This window comes from Rhipicephalus microplus, chromosome 9, assembly GCF_043290135.1.
Source record: "Rhipicephalus microplus isolate Deutch F79 chromosome 9, USDA_Rmic, whole genome shotgun sequence".
Lineage (NCBI taxonomy): Eukaryota > Metazoa > Arthropoda > Arachnida > Ixodida > Ixodidae > Rhipicephalus > Rhipicephalus microplus.
The window spans coordinates 76,435,955-76,451,161 of record NC_134708.1 but is presented as its reverse complement, the minus strand read 5'-3'; the positions used below and the strand labels follow the sequence as shown (position 1 = coordinate 76,451,161).

Sequence of the window (15,207 nt, the reverse complement as noted above, 5' to 3'; positions counted from 1 at the left end):
GGCTAGGCATCTTTTCTCGTGATGCCATCTTTCTCTTTCAGAACCTTCCCTTTCAGGACCTTCTCTTTCAGGCTTTCTCTTTCAGGACCTTCCATTTTTTCTTTAGCTTGGGACATTCTTTGTCCGTTGCCAAGTGTTCGTCATCACAGTTGGGGCAGCGAGATGTCACACTGTTGCAAAGTTTTACGTTGTGATTTGCGCCACATTTAGCACAGACCACAACATTTGTGCAGAAACCCTGTACATGTCCAAGCTTGAGACATTTGCGGCATTGTAGAGGCTTTGGTATGAAAGGTTGCACGGGGTACCGCACAGGTCCAGCCCTTATGTGACTAGGTAGTTTTTCGCACCCGAAAAGAATCTTCACACAATTCGAAGAGCCAAGCCTTCAAGCGCTGATGACTCTGCATGGTGGCGTGCAAACTGCCATACTTTTCAAAACGTCGTCTGAAAGTTCTACATCTACATCCGATATAACTTCAGCTGTATCATTAGCATCCTGTGGAACAAAAGCCCACACACTGACGTTGCATAGCTGAGATAGACCTAGCAGGGTTTGCACCATCTTCTCATCTGTTGTGTCTGTGGATGATATTTTCCTGGGATTCACTCGAACTTCTTGAATCAGACCAGGTGCAAGTTTGAAGAAAAAGTCATGAAGCTTCTGTTTGGTGATAGCGTTCAGGCTTACCGTGATGTCGACGGGCACATAAGCAACTGTCGTAGTGACGATGCTGTTGTATATTACGGTCTCTTCACTTGAGGATGATGCTGCCGACTTCCGCCTTGGCCGTCGATGCTTAGTAGGTAGAAATGCATTCGAGTCATTTGACGTAGCATCCGACTCGGAATCGGCAGGTTCTGATGTCACTGAAGAGCTGAGCCGCTTCCTTGCCATGGCAGGTCTAACCATGCCGCTAGGCAGGTCCGCCACTATCTCCCCCAAAGCGAAACTTGCAGGGAGGGTCCCCCCAGCAGAGCAGAGGTCTTGAGGACCAGTACAGGGCATGCTGGGTGCCAAAGATGCACGACTACAAAAATAAAAAGGGAAAAAAATTCACCAGCCAAGAAAACCGACAACCGAACGATAAAACTTTGTCGTCGTCGTCCCCCAGCGAGTTTTCATGACATGTGGAAGCCGAAATGCGTATGCGCATTACCCAACCCACTCTTAAGTTGTTTCGTACATGCTGACCACAGGCTCAAAAATCGAAAAAAATGCATGAGTCTCTATGACATCTTAAATTCGAAAAGTTTCACCCTCTGCTTCACCCCGAAGGTGAAGCAGAGAGTTCCGAAACTGAAAAAAGTGTCTATAAACGTTGGTCAAAACATTCTATTCCGAGGAATGTGAGCTGGAACATGGAATTCATAGTTATTCAACGATGAACTGCTCGTAAAGATCTATGACTTTGAGGCAGCAGCTCTGGCAAGTGGTTCTTGGATCCCATTCTGATTGCTTCCTACTTGCTCTGCAGCTATCTGGATACAGCTATCTTCAAGGCACGTGTGCGGCTCATCAACTGTCAAGTCCAGGGGCCTGTGAATCACCTACATCCACGACGTCATCATCCAAAAGAGGGCGCCTACTAACGTGACGTCACAAGGATAAATAACGACGCTTCCCGTGGAAGTGCATCATTTTTGATGCAGTAGCTCAGGCAAGTGGTTCTTGGATCCCATTCTGATTGCTTCCTACTTGCTCTGCAGCTATCTGGATACAGCTATCTTCAGGGCACGTGTGCGGCTCATCAACTGTCAAGTCCAGGGGCCTGTGAATCGCCTACATCCACGACGTCATCATCCGAAAGATTGAGCCTACTAACGGAATGTCACAAGGATAAATAACGACGCTTCCCGTGGAAGTGCGTCAATTTTGAGGCAGCAGCTCTGGCAAGTGGTTCCTGGATCCCACTCTGATTGCTTCCTACTTGCTCTGCAGGTTGGTGTCCCTATTTTCTGCTCACGTTAGTGTGTTCTCTTTTGCCGCAGCTGCTGCCTCCCATTGCTTGTTTATCTTAGTTTGTGTATTTGCTATCGTTCGTGTATTTGCTGTCATGCCATTCAACGCAGAATTGGCCAAAAAATCGAAGCACTTGAGTCTTTGGTTCGCTCTAGTCTTGATACCCTTGCAAATGAACTAACAGTTAAAATTAAAGAAAAGCTAGCACAGGAAGGACTCGGGGAACATGTGTCCCTCAGTGATAGTTTTCAGTTCGTGTGTGACAGTTTCGACTCTATCCAAACAAAGCAGGATGAATTGAAACTAGCTAACAAGGAACTAGTTGCGCAAAATGAGGCACTGACTAGAAGGGTTGCGGAGTTGGAGCAATACTCGAGGCTGAATACTGTTGAAATCAAGGGCGTTCCAGTCACTCAGGGTGAGGACTGTGCGGCCATTGTGATGCAGATTGGCGAAGCTATTCAGTGTCCTGTCACGCCCAGCGACTTTTACACAGTTCATCGCGTTTCAACGAAATCAGATGAAAAGAACCTTGTTGCACCGTTCTGCTGCCGTGAAAAGAAAAACGACTTTGTTCGTAAAGCGCGTAAGACCCGTCCGAACACTTCTGATGTTGGCTTCTCAGGTAGCTCAGGTAAAGCAATCTATGCCAATGATCACCTGTCTCCAGAGAACAAAGGATTGTTTGCTAAGGCCCTAACTCTGAAAAAAGCGCACAAATGGCAATTTCCGTGGACAGACAATTGCCAGATCAAGGTGCGGAAGTCTGGTGATAGCAGAGTATATCGTATTATCAAAGACAGTGATCTTAGCATCTTTTCATAGCCACTGAGTCCTACGCCCATTTTCCTGCTGAACACTCGTTCACTTTCATCTTATCATCATGGCTTTGCTATCCCCTGACGAGGCTAAACATATGCTAGATGATAGTAATCGCTCCTTGGTTCATTTCAACGCGCGTAGCCTGCGCAAAAATTCGGATAATATTTATAACTTTATAGATTCCCTCGCGCATTCTTTCTCCATCATTTGCATCTCTGAAACATGGCTCTGCACTTATGACGTCAATCTGTTCGGCCCGTCATCGTACGAAGCTGAGTACTGTAACCGTTGTTCAGAGATCTATGGCGGCTCAGCAATATTTATCGCCCCAGATCTGTCCTACACCTGCCGACAAGATATTTCCATTGGCATCTCGCATTGCGAATCCGTGTGGATTGAATTAGATAATTCTTTTTTAAATGATAATAACAACGTTATTCTGGGGTGTATTTACCGTTCCCCTTCTTCGAATATGAGGAATTTCATTTCTCGCCTGGATACCATTCTGCATCAGTTATCATCTGAAGGCAAGTGCGTTGTCCTAGTTGGAGACATCAAAATCAACTTGCTTAATACAGACAATTGTGAATGCACAGAATATAATGACTGCTTCAGTGGATACGGTTTTGAGTCTCTCATTTCATCTCCTACTAGATGTCCTATTTCTGGTGCTGCTTCATTGCTTGATCATGCCATCTGTAATTTCTCGCCCTCTCCCTCTGCAGGAGTAATTGATGTGAACATCACTGATCATTATACCATATTTCTTGCTTTAAACGTCATGAAGCCATGACGTTGAATCCACGCGTGGGTGGATTCAACGTCATGAATCCACCCACGCGTGTTACTTCCGTATTTGACCAGGAATTGTTTTTCCATGCCATTATTAAAACTGATTGGTCCAGTGTTACGTCCTTATGCAATGTAGACCAGGCATTCAACAAGTTTTCTTCCCTTTTTCTTAAAGCCGTAGAAGAATGTACTGAAACACTCAAATGTAAAAAGAGGTACAAATATCCTAACAACCCATGGTTATCTGAGCGACTGCTAAAAAGTGTGCGTAAAAAGATAACCTGCACAGAAAAGTAAAAAAAAAACAACCATTTAACACTGCTTTAGCTTCACGCTATAAAAGATACTCCAATGTTCTTTCGTGTCTCTTGAAAAATGCCAAGAAAAAATATTATGATGACCAAATATCTAGTGAAAACAACTCTAGAAGATAATGGCAGCTCTTAAACGATTTTCTGAATCGATCAATACATAGTTCACCTTTGCAGAAAGTCATATATAGAGGCGTTACACATGATAACCCTGAAAGTGTTGCTGATGCTTTCAGTAATTATTTTTTCGAAATTTTTAGAGAAAAACTTAGCAGTTCTTGTTGTAATCGACAACGTTCTAATCATTCTTTTTTTTCTTTTCCCCATGAGCCCTGATGATGTTTCTACAGCAATCAAAAGTCTAAAAAAAAAACCGGCCCTGGTATAGATAAAATCTCAGCACGACACTTGAAACTTGCAGTAGACATCATTTCTGAACCACTTTCTATAATTACAAACCTTGCGTTCAAGCACGGCATTTTCCCTACTTCTCTAAAAATAGCTAAGTCTTTCCGATCTTTAAAAAGGGTGACCAGCAATCTATTTCTAATTATCGCCCCATCTGTATTCTTTTTGCCTGAGCAAAGCCATCGAAAAACTGTTAATAACTCGGCTAAACAAATACTTTAATAAATTTAATATACTGAAGCCCTGTCCATTTGGCTTTCACGCTAGAAGTTCTACTAACCTTGCTATTCTTTTCCTATCAGACTTCATCAAACACTCCATAGACACAGGATTTGTAGTAGGGTGTTTTTTTAGACTTCACAAAGGCGTTCGATACCAATAATCATGTCATATTATCCAAGAAACTCGAATCATACGGTATTACAGGTCCATCCCTCAAATTTTTAAACAGTTACCTCCTTAACAGAAAGCATACTGTTTACATATCGGGCTCATTTTTTTGTACTAAAACAATAAATCGAGGGGTTCCTCAAGGGTCATTACTGGGTCCGTTACTTTTTTACTTTACATTAATTACCTTCCTGACATTATACACATGGCTCACTGCGTTTTATATGCTGATGATTCTACCATTTCCATTGCTGATAGATGTATTGACAACGTAACTAATAAATTGAATGCTGTACTTTGTAGCATGTCGAAATGGTGCCAGGAAAATTTCTTAATTATTAATCCAAATAAATATAAGTTTATGGTTTTTAGAACAGCTCAACGCAAGTTAACTTCTTCACCACAGCTCACAGTTGACTCTCATGTGATTAATATCAGCGACAGTGTATCTTTTCTTGGCATTCACCTCGACGCCAACCTTAACTTCGCTCTCCATATTGCTCACATTAGAAAAACGGCAGCATTCGGCATTCGCGCATTACTCAAAGCTCACTCATATTTTTCTCATAAAGCACTCCTTTCACTTTACTTCGCATTCATTCATTCATTCTCATATGACTTATGGCATCGCATCATGGGGGAATACTTACCAGTGCCATGTTTCATCTGTACAACATCTACAAAATCGAGCTATTCGCGCTATTTTTAACTGTTCTCACGACAGTAGCGCCGCTCCCCTTCTTCAATGCAATAAAATCTTAACTGTTAGCTATCTATTAGGGTTTAATCTAATTATGTTTCTGCATAAACAAATAAGAAATCAACTTTCTGCTAATTTCATTGATCCTAGGATGCTAGTTAATACTAACACTACCAGGTTTGCGGCTAATAATAACTTTTTACTTCCTAAGGTTCGTACTAACTATGGTAAATCATCTTCTCTCTTCTGTACCATCATCATATGGAATAATTTGCCCACTTTGCTGAAATGCAAAGTTTCTTCATTTTCATTGGAAAACTCATTAAAAGAGTACCTGTTAAATAGTTGATCTATCTTCTTTGTGTTGTTTTATGCTGTATTATTTGTTTTTTGATTCCATGCCTTTTTGTTTTCATTCTCCTTTATATATTTTTGTTGCCACGATTCTAACAGCTGCTTGTGCTTTTATTATTTGTAATCATTACCGAGGGTCCCGTTGCAGTCTTGTACTTTGGGACCCTCGTCTGTATATTTTACTCCCTGTAACACCCTTTTAGGACATAATAATAAACTGATTGATTGATTGATACCATCGCGGTTTGATTGTGCTGTTGACACAAGACTACAGAAAAGTGTTACAGCTATAGAATTTGTCAAAATAACCTTGGGCAAGTCACTCACTGAAAAAAGGAAAGTGAACACATTCTAAACGTGTTTAAAACGAAGGAATGTAACTAGACTTCACGTGCCAGAAACCTTGATCCGAGAATGCGCGGTTTTTTATAACATGCGTGTCTTTGCGAAGCATGCATGTTTGCTGGCAGTATATTTGGCATTGAGTGAGACCACTTTTGAATTTCGCGTCGGCGCATTCAAATATTGTTCAATGAGGAATAGTGGTGTCGTATCTCCGCTCGGCGAAGAAAAAAAAACTTGGGCACATTACATGAGCAATAGTTTCCAAGAAGGTGCGGCGTCCTGCCTATATCATATTGAATCGGTTCGTAAACAGCGAATTTGCACTGCAAACATAGATGAACTCAGACTAACTTCACCGGCGAAGAAATGTTGCAGTTATTGTATGCATGTGTTCTGCACACGCTGAAAGTAAGTTGGGAAGTGATACGAGGTGATGGTTATGCTTTCCGCACCATAAGTTTAGTAAACTGTTTTCCGGAGGACGCAAAAGGTCACAGGGGTCAGCAGTGGGCAGATAAATCAAATTCAAATGAATACTGCCAATAACCATGCTATGCCCTTACCTTTACTGTTGGCTTCAATAGACTGGGTTTAAGGAGGAATAGCCCCCTTGTTCCATATTTTGTTCACATTGTAATAAGACTTCAGGGCTGCATGTGATGGTTTAATGATCAGCTACCCGCGCTTGAATGATCCCGTGCTACGTGACGCCATTCGACAAAAAGAATGTTTGAATATTCTTGTCGAAACGGGGTTTTTCAATCTATTTCCCTATCGTTCGCATAGCTTTTGGCAACGCGTGCCACATAGCTCTGAGACACTACACAGTTAACTCTTTTTTATCTGAATTTAATATCCCAAAACCACAATATGATCTTGAGAGACGCCGCAGTGGCGGGTCCCGGAAGTTCTGACCTACCGATGTTTTTCGACGCGTACTGACATCGCAGAGCAGCCAGGTCTCTGCCATTTCCCCTGTATCGATGTGTGACCACCACGGCCAGGATCTAACCCTTGACCTTGGGGTCAGCGTCCGAGTAGCCTAGCCACTGTTCCACCGAGGCGGAAAAAATATTGTGATAATAACCTTTGTCAAAATGCAAGCTAAAAATAAAAAAGTTCAGCTGATAGTCATTGCATGCCCTTCGCGGCGACTCTCTACAATATGAATTTCATAGTGCACTGTGTTATTACTTGACTCCCCGCGCATCAGCAATTACTTATACCGTAGACCGTAGCTGTGGCGCAGCTTGACGCTGTGTGTTCCTCTGTGTGCACCTCTGGCAGCGATTTCAGTCACGAAGGCGAGACATTGAAAAAAAAGGCGTTATGTGGGGCAGTGAACAAGGCGATTGCGGCTTCGCAACTGCTTTAGATTTCGGTATATCATTTTTATATTCCGCTGGGGGCTTCCCTCATCAGAAGACCACGACCACCGTCATAATAAGTGGGACCCTCAGTTATTGCACGTGTGCATTCACTCACTCTCTAACTCACTCACTCACTCACTCTAATTAAAAGATGATTTTACCTGTCGTTAGATGGGGAAACACAGATGGGAAGGAAGGAAGGATGGGAAGAAATGAAAGGCAGGGAGGTCAGCAGACGCGCGTCCGATTTGCTACCCTGAAATGGGGGAAGGAGTGAGGGAAGGTTAAGGAAAATAAAGAGAGGAGATGTAAGAGAGCCCCGTCAGGGTACTTGTGCACCTGACCACTGCCCGCTTACAAGTGGTCCGGTCAGTTTTGAAAAAAAAAAGAGCAATGCTCGCATTGCTTTGTTGGCCTGCGACGCGTAGAGCCATGATGCCAGGGTCTTCTCTACGGAAAAGGGCATATCAGCACGTTGCGTTCGCTCGCTAAGCGATCACATGAACACAGCCGATGTTCAATCACCTCGTCAGAGTCACACGAGTCGCATCTGAAGGCACCTGGAGGCTGGGGAAACACAATGTGAGAAGGACACAAGCCGAGCGCTGAGCTCACAACTGAAATTTATTGCGCATACCACTCGCTTTTACGGCGTACAGTGCACCATGCCGGCTTTGAAGTCAATTCTTGCCCCGTCAGGAAGCACTCCGTATTTTAATGGTAGGATATCAAGCGTACTTCTTAAAAACCACGCGTGCGCAGCTCGCATGTTCATGTAATATGCAAAGAAGTTTAAACAGATGCTGACAAACTTTAAGCAACAACGAAAATTGAATCAGGTGGCATTCATTGAATTTAAGAAGCAAAACCAGCCAACATACCAAATGGAGCAGTTGGGTGGTTGCGAAAATTTATTGTGGTCCTTCAAGGGGCGCGTCAGCGCACTCTCACGTTGGCCGGGACCATTAGGCCAAGCCTATCGACCGCTCCGCGGGCCTGCTGGACGGCCAAAAGTTGGTCGGCCAGGAGGGAGCTGCGTAGGGCCACCTCCCACCTGATCGATGTAGTGTCGGGGCAGTGTCACTGCGAAAACAATTCATGTGAGCTAAGCAATGAACAAATGACCCAGAATAGACACAGTGAAATGATGCAGGAAATGAAAACTTCGACGTGCTTTTACATGAGTGTTCAAGTTGCGCACGCATGGTTTTAAAGTAGTCGTAATGAATAAAGACGTACTTTTATAGTGCCTTTCGTGCCAATTTGAATGGGTTTTGCCTCAACGTGGTTGGAGGCGGGCATCTCTGTACAGGTTTTCATCATAATGCTCAGAGTGTTAAAACAAAAAACACCTTTCAAGGTTACCGAACACACCCTTTTTATGCCTGCCGTTTTTTTAAGATCTTGTGATCATTATAGTATATAGGCTTTTGTATCATGTGAGTTGTTTTCTGCTCATTCCTGCCGAAAGGGATCTTGGGGGAGAAAAAGCTGGTCTATATGAGGCGTTTCCCTAAACATTATGACACTTTGGTGCTGATTGACCCTTGCCGTCAAAAGTTTTCACGTTAAACGTGGAGTCCCCATTGCTTTGTGATCAGATAGTGCCGTTGGCAGGCATAGCTTAAAGGGACGCTAAAGTCAAATAACAATTTAAGTCAGAGTCAAAGCTCAATGTTGACAACGTCTAAAACGACAATATTATTACTAGTAGTGCCCTAGTTACCGAGAAATTAACGTAAATGCACGAGAACACATGCAACATGAGTAGAGCATTCTCCAAAGGATCCCGATGACGTCATACTTCCCGCCTACAATTATTCACTAGTAATTGAACTAGCTGTACTAAATAACAAACCTTTCGCGCATAAAGAGACATGCTAAAATGCTGTTGTTTCGCTTCTGTTTGATTCATGCAAAAGAAGAACCGCCGGACGTTACTATGGGGAATGGCGCGAGTGATTCAAAAGTTCTATTTCTGCCCAGTTAAACTGGACAGGTAGAGCCATCTAGCGGGGCCCAGTTGAACAAAGTATGCCTGCCATCTCAGAGTACATGGCAGGAAGCTGTTCAATGGCCGTTGTTGCTGCTGTGGCTCCCGCTGATTTCGTTCTGGTGCTGCTTGTGTCGGTGGCCACGCAGTAAAACCGGGCAACTTTGTGCACTGCAACAGTATGGGGCCATGGTATGAGGCATGGAAGAAGGAAAGCTAAGAAGAGTGAGAAGTGTGGCGGAAGTCACGTGCTTCTACAGGGGGGGGGGGGGTTATGGGACAAGAGGGCGCGCCGGCGTCTCGTGTCGTCTGCATCAACACTCATATGGCTGCGTTGTTGATAGCTGGCTGGAGTTCCGAATGTGCATTTTTATGCAGCTGTTGCACTTGGAAGATGATGCGATGTGTTAGAAGCCCACAGTGAGCGTTGGTCTTCCCGGTTGCGAGTTTAGCTTATATCGCTTGAGGTCGAAAGCGGTCATTTTCGAAGCTTGCAACCATTCCTCTGAAATCGGTTGGTGCTGCAGCTTCGTTCTTTTCCTTCGGTACTGTGCTGTTGCGTGCCTCTGCTATGGAAGCCTAGAATTCCTACACGAAAACGGTAGTGTCTATGGCCCTTACTGCGAAAGGCGATGGTGAGCCGTTCTCGTGTACGACGATCACAACTATCGGAAAGCAGTACGCGGCCCACTGTTTTCACCGGAGCTTGCCGAGTCAAGGATTAGACGTGCGTGCCACGGTAAGATGATTTATTGTTTTTGACTTAGTGCTTCATGTTCACGTTTGCACGTGGTAACCTCATGTTTGGCGGAGTTTTTTTTTCGATATGGTCACAGACGGCCGACCCACACTGCTGCGTACAATACTAGCACGTGAGTATCTTTACACACGTGGCAAAGAATGGTTCAGAAATGGTCTATTCAATAACAATAAATTCAATAACATTTTATCTTACACTATGTTCCGTTGCCTGAACCTACCGTATGTGCAGAAGAAAGCGGCCTGTCTTGCAGATTATCCCACCGATTCGCACCGTATCTCTCTGGCGTTCAGCGAAAAAACAAAAAAAAACAAAAAAATGAAGGACAAAATTGCAAGTTTGTTGTAGATTCTCAATATCAGCCGCAGTGAAGCTGCGAATAGCATACAGACACTATTCAAGCAATTATCCAGCACATTTGGTCGTAATCAGCACAAAAACTCCCAAGCGTTTCGCCGAGGGTGAACATGGCTAAGTGCGAATGCACGGGGTGATGATATGAGGGGTATTTATTAATTCGCACTATTATTTTTATTAATCACACTATGGTGCCTTTATGATGTAATGGTTCCTGGGAATGGCAATTTGATCACACGGGGGAGTTTACGTTAACTCACTGGCGAATGCCAACGGATTTTAACTTTACTCCCCCTCATAGCATCACCCCGTGCATTCGCACTTAACCATGTTCACCCTCGGGGAAATGCTTGGGAGTTTTATTACTGATGTCTTCCAACGTCGGTGAAACCACTGCGGTACCGTCACCTCCAACGACGGGCGCAGTGCTGGCATTCGGTTGTACTGCATTCGTTGTTGATGGTAGCGTTGCCTCCGGGACATCCATCGCACGACCCGCTCTCGACGGGAGACTGAGAGAGAAGGCGGGCGCGCGAGAGAGAGGGGTGCGCGCGCAGCTGCAGCGAGTGAGGAGAGCGGAGGAGTGAGCGAAGGGGGAGGGGGTATAAGGTGCGTTACTGACACCAATATCAGCGTCGCGTCCGTGGCTTATTCGGTAGAGCGTCGCGCTGCGGCCGGCCAAGCCCTTTTTCTTTTAAAGATAGAGAGAAGACTGCGGACGCCGCCGACGGCGGTGGATGGTTTGGGGTCGCTTATAAAGTGTATTCACACTTAAAAAGTTTCACTTTCCCAGTTCGGCTATCAGACGGCAGCAGCGGCGTCGCCCGGTGCGTCCGAAACTGGCTCGCCTCCTTCTCGCTAACGCCCGTTGCGCATGCGCGAGCCGCCGTAGTGTACTTTATTCTTGATTGATTGATTGATTGATATGTGGGGTTTAACGTCCCAAAACCACTATATGATTATGAGAGACGCCGTAGTGGAGGGCTCCGGAAATTTTGACCACCTGGGGTTCTTTAACGTGCACCCAAATCTGAGCACACGGGCCTACAACATTTCCGCCTCCATCGGAAATGCAGCCGCCGCAGCCGGGATTCGAACCCGCGCCCTGCGGGTCAGCAGCCGAGTACCTTAGCCACTAGACCACCGCGGCGGGGCGTACTTTATTCTTACCTACTTCCGGCTTCACAAAATGTGACTTCTCTCTTCAGTTTATTTCTTCCTTCATGGCAACAGTGACGTGAAAGGTTCCACTTGAGGTGGGTAACTTGACGTGTGTTAAAGCGATGTGGACCAGTAGAACATGATTTCACTTGAAAATAGGCAGTTCCTTAGCACAAAAGTAGCGCTACGAAGTTTCTGGACCGCTTTTTCAGCAATCAACAGCGACTTAATATATTCCTTTATTGTCGCTTTCATGCTGAGTATTTCGGAACGGTCACTAACGGTGCCACCATCCTGCTCTTTGCGCAGCGTGGAGCATGACGCCGTTCGAGAGCGGGAACGACATCGTTGGGGTCTGGGCGGAGGAGATTCGGGGGAACGTCACACCTTCAGGGACCCCAACAAGGTATGGTACGTGGGGTTGATCAAACATAAGGGTAAGGAAAACGAAATGGACGGTGTTACTGTTGTGAGCAATACACAATGTGATGCTAGGTTTCCGGTGTCAGTATGTACTCAAGGTGGCAAGTGTATCCGGAACTGGCGGACCAACGAGGATAATTTTTGCTTCTCAGTGAATTTCTTCGTGTGGTGACGTACAAATGTAGACACCTCTGCATCATTTTGGCTTAGTCTCGCTAATGTTGACCTGACCTGCAGGGTATGTTTTTTCACCGGATCTTTGTAAGGAAGTGTTGAACAAAAAAATGATATGTTAAAAAGTGATATGACATGGTAAATTGATATTTTCTGCACGTTTGTCTTGCCATGGTGCCGCCTTATACTACTAACTAACGAAAGCAAATAGTATGGGGGGGGGGCTTATTTGCGTGGTTGTTATCTATATAGTGATATGCAGCTAAGGATAAGGCAAGTGATGTTGACTCAGCCTACCTAGACGGTGTGGTTGTGGTTATTATGCAAATAATGGTGACATTGCGAGAAGACTCACCCCGTTCTTGGAGACTGCGGTTGGATGGGTGTGAAACTTTATTCAAAGTCTTCAGGTGCACAACTCGCCGCGCAGCGGGCAGCTCCCACGTTCTTTCAGCCAGGCCAAACGCGACCGCCGCATCGTGGGCCCTCTGGACAGCCCACAGCTGATTCCCGAGATCGGGGCCCTTGATAGTGAATAGCCACTTGTCTTCATTCGATCGGTCTGTGCCCCGCAACGAGGGGCGACACCAGAGCATGTGGTCTATAGGGTAGAGAATTCGTTGCAGTGCCTGCAAGCGCTATTAGGATAAAAACTACGGTAGCATCATTTTATTTAGGACACCGGAGTGATCTTGTACTACGAATGTACGAGGGCAAGGCAGACATTATCTACACATTTGTCATATCTTTTCTGATATTGCGCTGCTTCTCTTCTGTCTTGGGATGTCTGTTTTTCTTACTGTTATAGTGATGCTGCGAACGGTTGAAGTTTATTCCACCGTTTTTATGCTTTCTGTTGCTGATATATTCTGGATGCTGCATTATAAGTTTCCAGCAAAAAGAAATCGTGAGCAGTGATCGGTTTCCTCTGGTTGGCGGGTGTCAAAGGCTTTCACATTGAGAGTACCTGGGACTATGAGAAAAGTGCACTATCATGTAAAAGTGAGCTTTCGGGGATCGAGAATTCGCAACAAACACAAGAAACAACTCCCCACAAGCGCTGAGGTTTGCTGTCAAATAAACTTTTGTTTTTGTGGAACAATTCACGCACACACACAGCTCATCGCTTTGTTGGAACCACCTACAATATAAAGCTTTAGTTTATGGAACAATCATTCTACAGCCCTGACCCATACCCATGTGGCTTTCCCTTGTTTCGGCCACTCAAAGATGCTTTGAGTGGTCACCGTTGCTTCAAACTTAGGTTTGTAAAATGCGGTGCAAAAGTGGCTTCACGACGAACCTACATAACTTTATTTGAAAAAAAAAAATACGTGGCCTCGTTCCCCGTTGGGGTAAGTGCATCCATAAGAAGGAAGAATATATATAAAAAAATTGCACCACCTCCCACTAAAAGGAATCATGTGGGTGTACGTAGCAGCGGGCTTTAACGGTTACACTGGCGGCGACGTTGACGTTGGCGCTCATGATGGCGTTGCGCAGGACAGAAACCTGGGGAGGCGCAAAGCACGCAGAGATGGCCAGGCGCTTTCTACTGGAGCCGGCCAATCACTGCTAATGGCCAATGAGAGAGAGAAGACCCATATTGGACACAGAGACCCGCGTTCCACTTTTAGTTAACACGCACACTGCGAATGTTTATTGTTCAACAGCGCACAGGAGAAATCTTCCACCGGCACTACATTGGAGGTCAAGATCCAGTGCGTATATATGAAGAGTTTCCAGGAACGGCTATGCAGCGCAAGCACTCGGCTCTTTATCAAAAAGCTTGCTAGCTGACGCTGCCTGCTTCGGCGTTGCGAAGACAGAGAGGGGGAGCCTAGGAGAGGAGAGAGAAGCCTAGAGCAAGCGCATGCACAATGATGGCGAATTCCACTCGTCGAGCAAGAGGAAGTTTTCTTGCTCCACAGTTGACGATCCGCGTTTCGCTGGTAGATTCAGAGCAAGTTCGCGTTTTCCACTGGTAGATTCGGAGCAATCAACTCCGCGACGAAGCGTTCCGCGTGCTCCGTCTTGCAGAGACGGACTTCGCCGGAACTCCGAGAATGCGTTGCCGTCATTTGCGGTACAGTCGGGCAGCTGGGTGGCCTTCAGCGTTTTTTGAGGCACTCTAGTAACCCTGTGCTCTTGTTTACATTCCTAAAATTTGAAAGTGGTAGCCCTGCTTTCCGCGAGACTGCGTAATCGAAATGCGTGTTTTGCAGTGGCGCGACACAGTGGTCATTGAAACGCCGAGAGCAGAAAAGAAAATTGTTTCCAGTGGCGGTTTAGTGACGTATGCGCAAAAAACTTCCGGAGAGAGCTCACGCGGGGCATTCACGTGTTCCACTCGCAGATCTCGTTTGGCACACTCCGAGTGCTCGCTCCCAGATTTCGGTGGCCACTCCGGATCTACCAGCGGAATTCGCGATCAGAATGGTCACGCCGCACGCCGGATTCAGCTTGACTCTAAGCTGCTTCACATCTAGAATGATGTGCGTAATATATCCCAACGTTTAATGGCTTTGCTAGGAGTCACTCAGTTCTTGGAGACTTCGGTAGCATTTTAATTTTAAGAGCGATGCTCGCTAGGCCCACACCTCGCCGTCGTCGCCGTCGAAGCTCCCCGCCGCATCACCACTCCCCACCCCGGCGTTTTTAGAGCACTGTCACTTTTGCAGCTTCCTAGAAACATTTGCTTTCCGAATTTGACGTGACGGCCGATGCGAGAACTAGCGACATTGCCGTTCCATCTTGAATCGTGCCTCGCGCTAACGTTAGGAAATCACGCACAGAGTAAGGAGAAAGCGAGCAAGCACAAACACCTAACGCATTCGTTGTTAGCGGCTACTCCTTGCGCGTCTCAGCTCGGTGCGATGTGGGC

General features: G+C 45.6%; 1 protein-coding gene across 2 annotated transcripts in view; it reads left to right on the top strand.

Annotated features, from left to right (window-relative positions):
• LOC142771909 (uncharacterized) overlaps positions 1-15,207 on the top strand; it is a 65,884-nt gene that overhangs the window by 33,494 nt on the left and 17,183 nt on the right. Inside the window, exons 1-2 of one of the 2 annotated variants that reach the window (XM_075873894.1) lie at positions 1,541-1,942; positions 12,036-12,132. The gene's annotated coding sequence lies outside the window, so the exon portion shown is untranslated. Of the gene's footprint in view, positions 1-1,540; positions 1,943-12,035; positions 12,133-15,207 lie in introns of those variants that run through there. The other variant, XM_075873895.1, reaches the window with a different exon arrangement.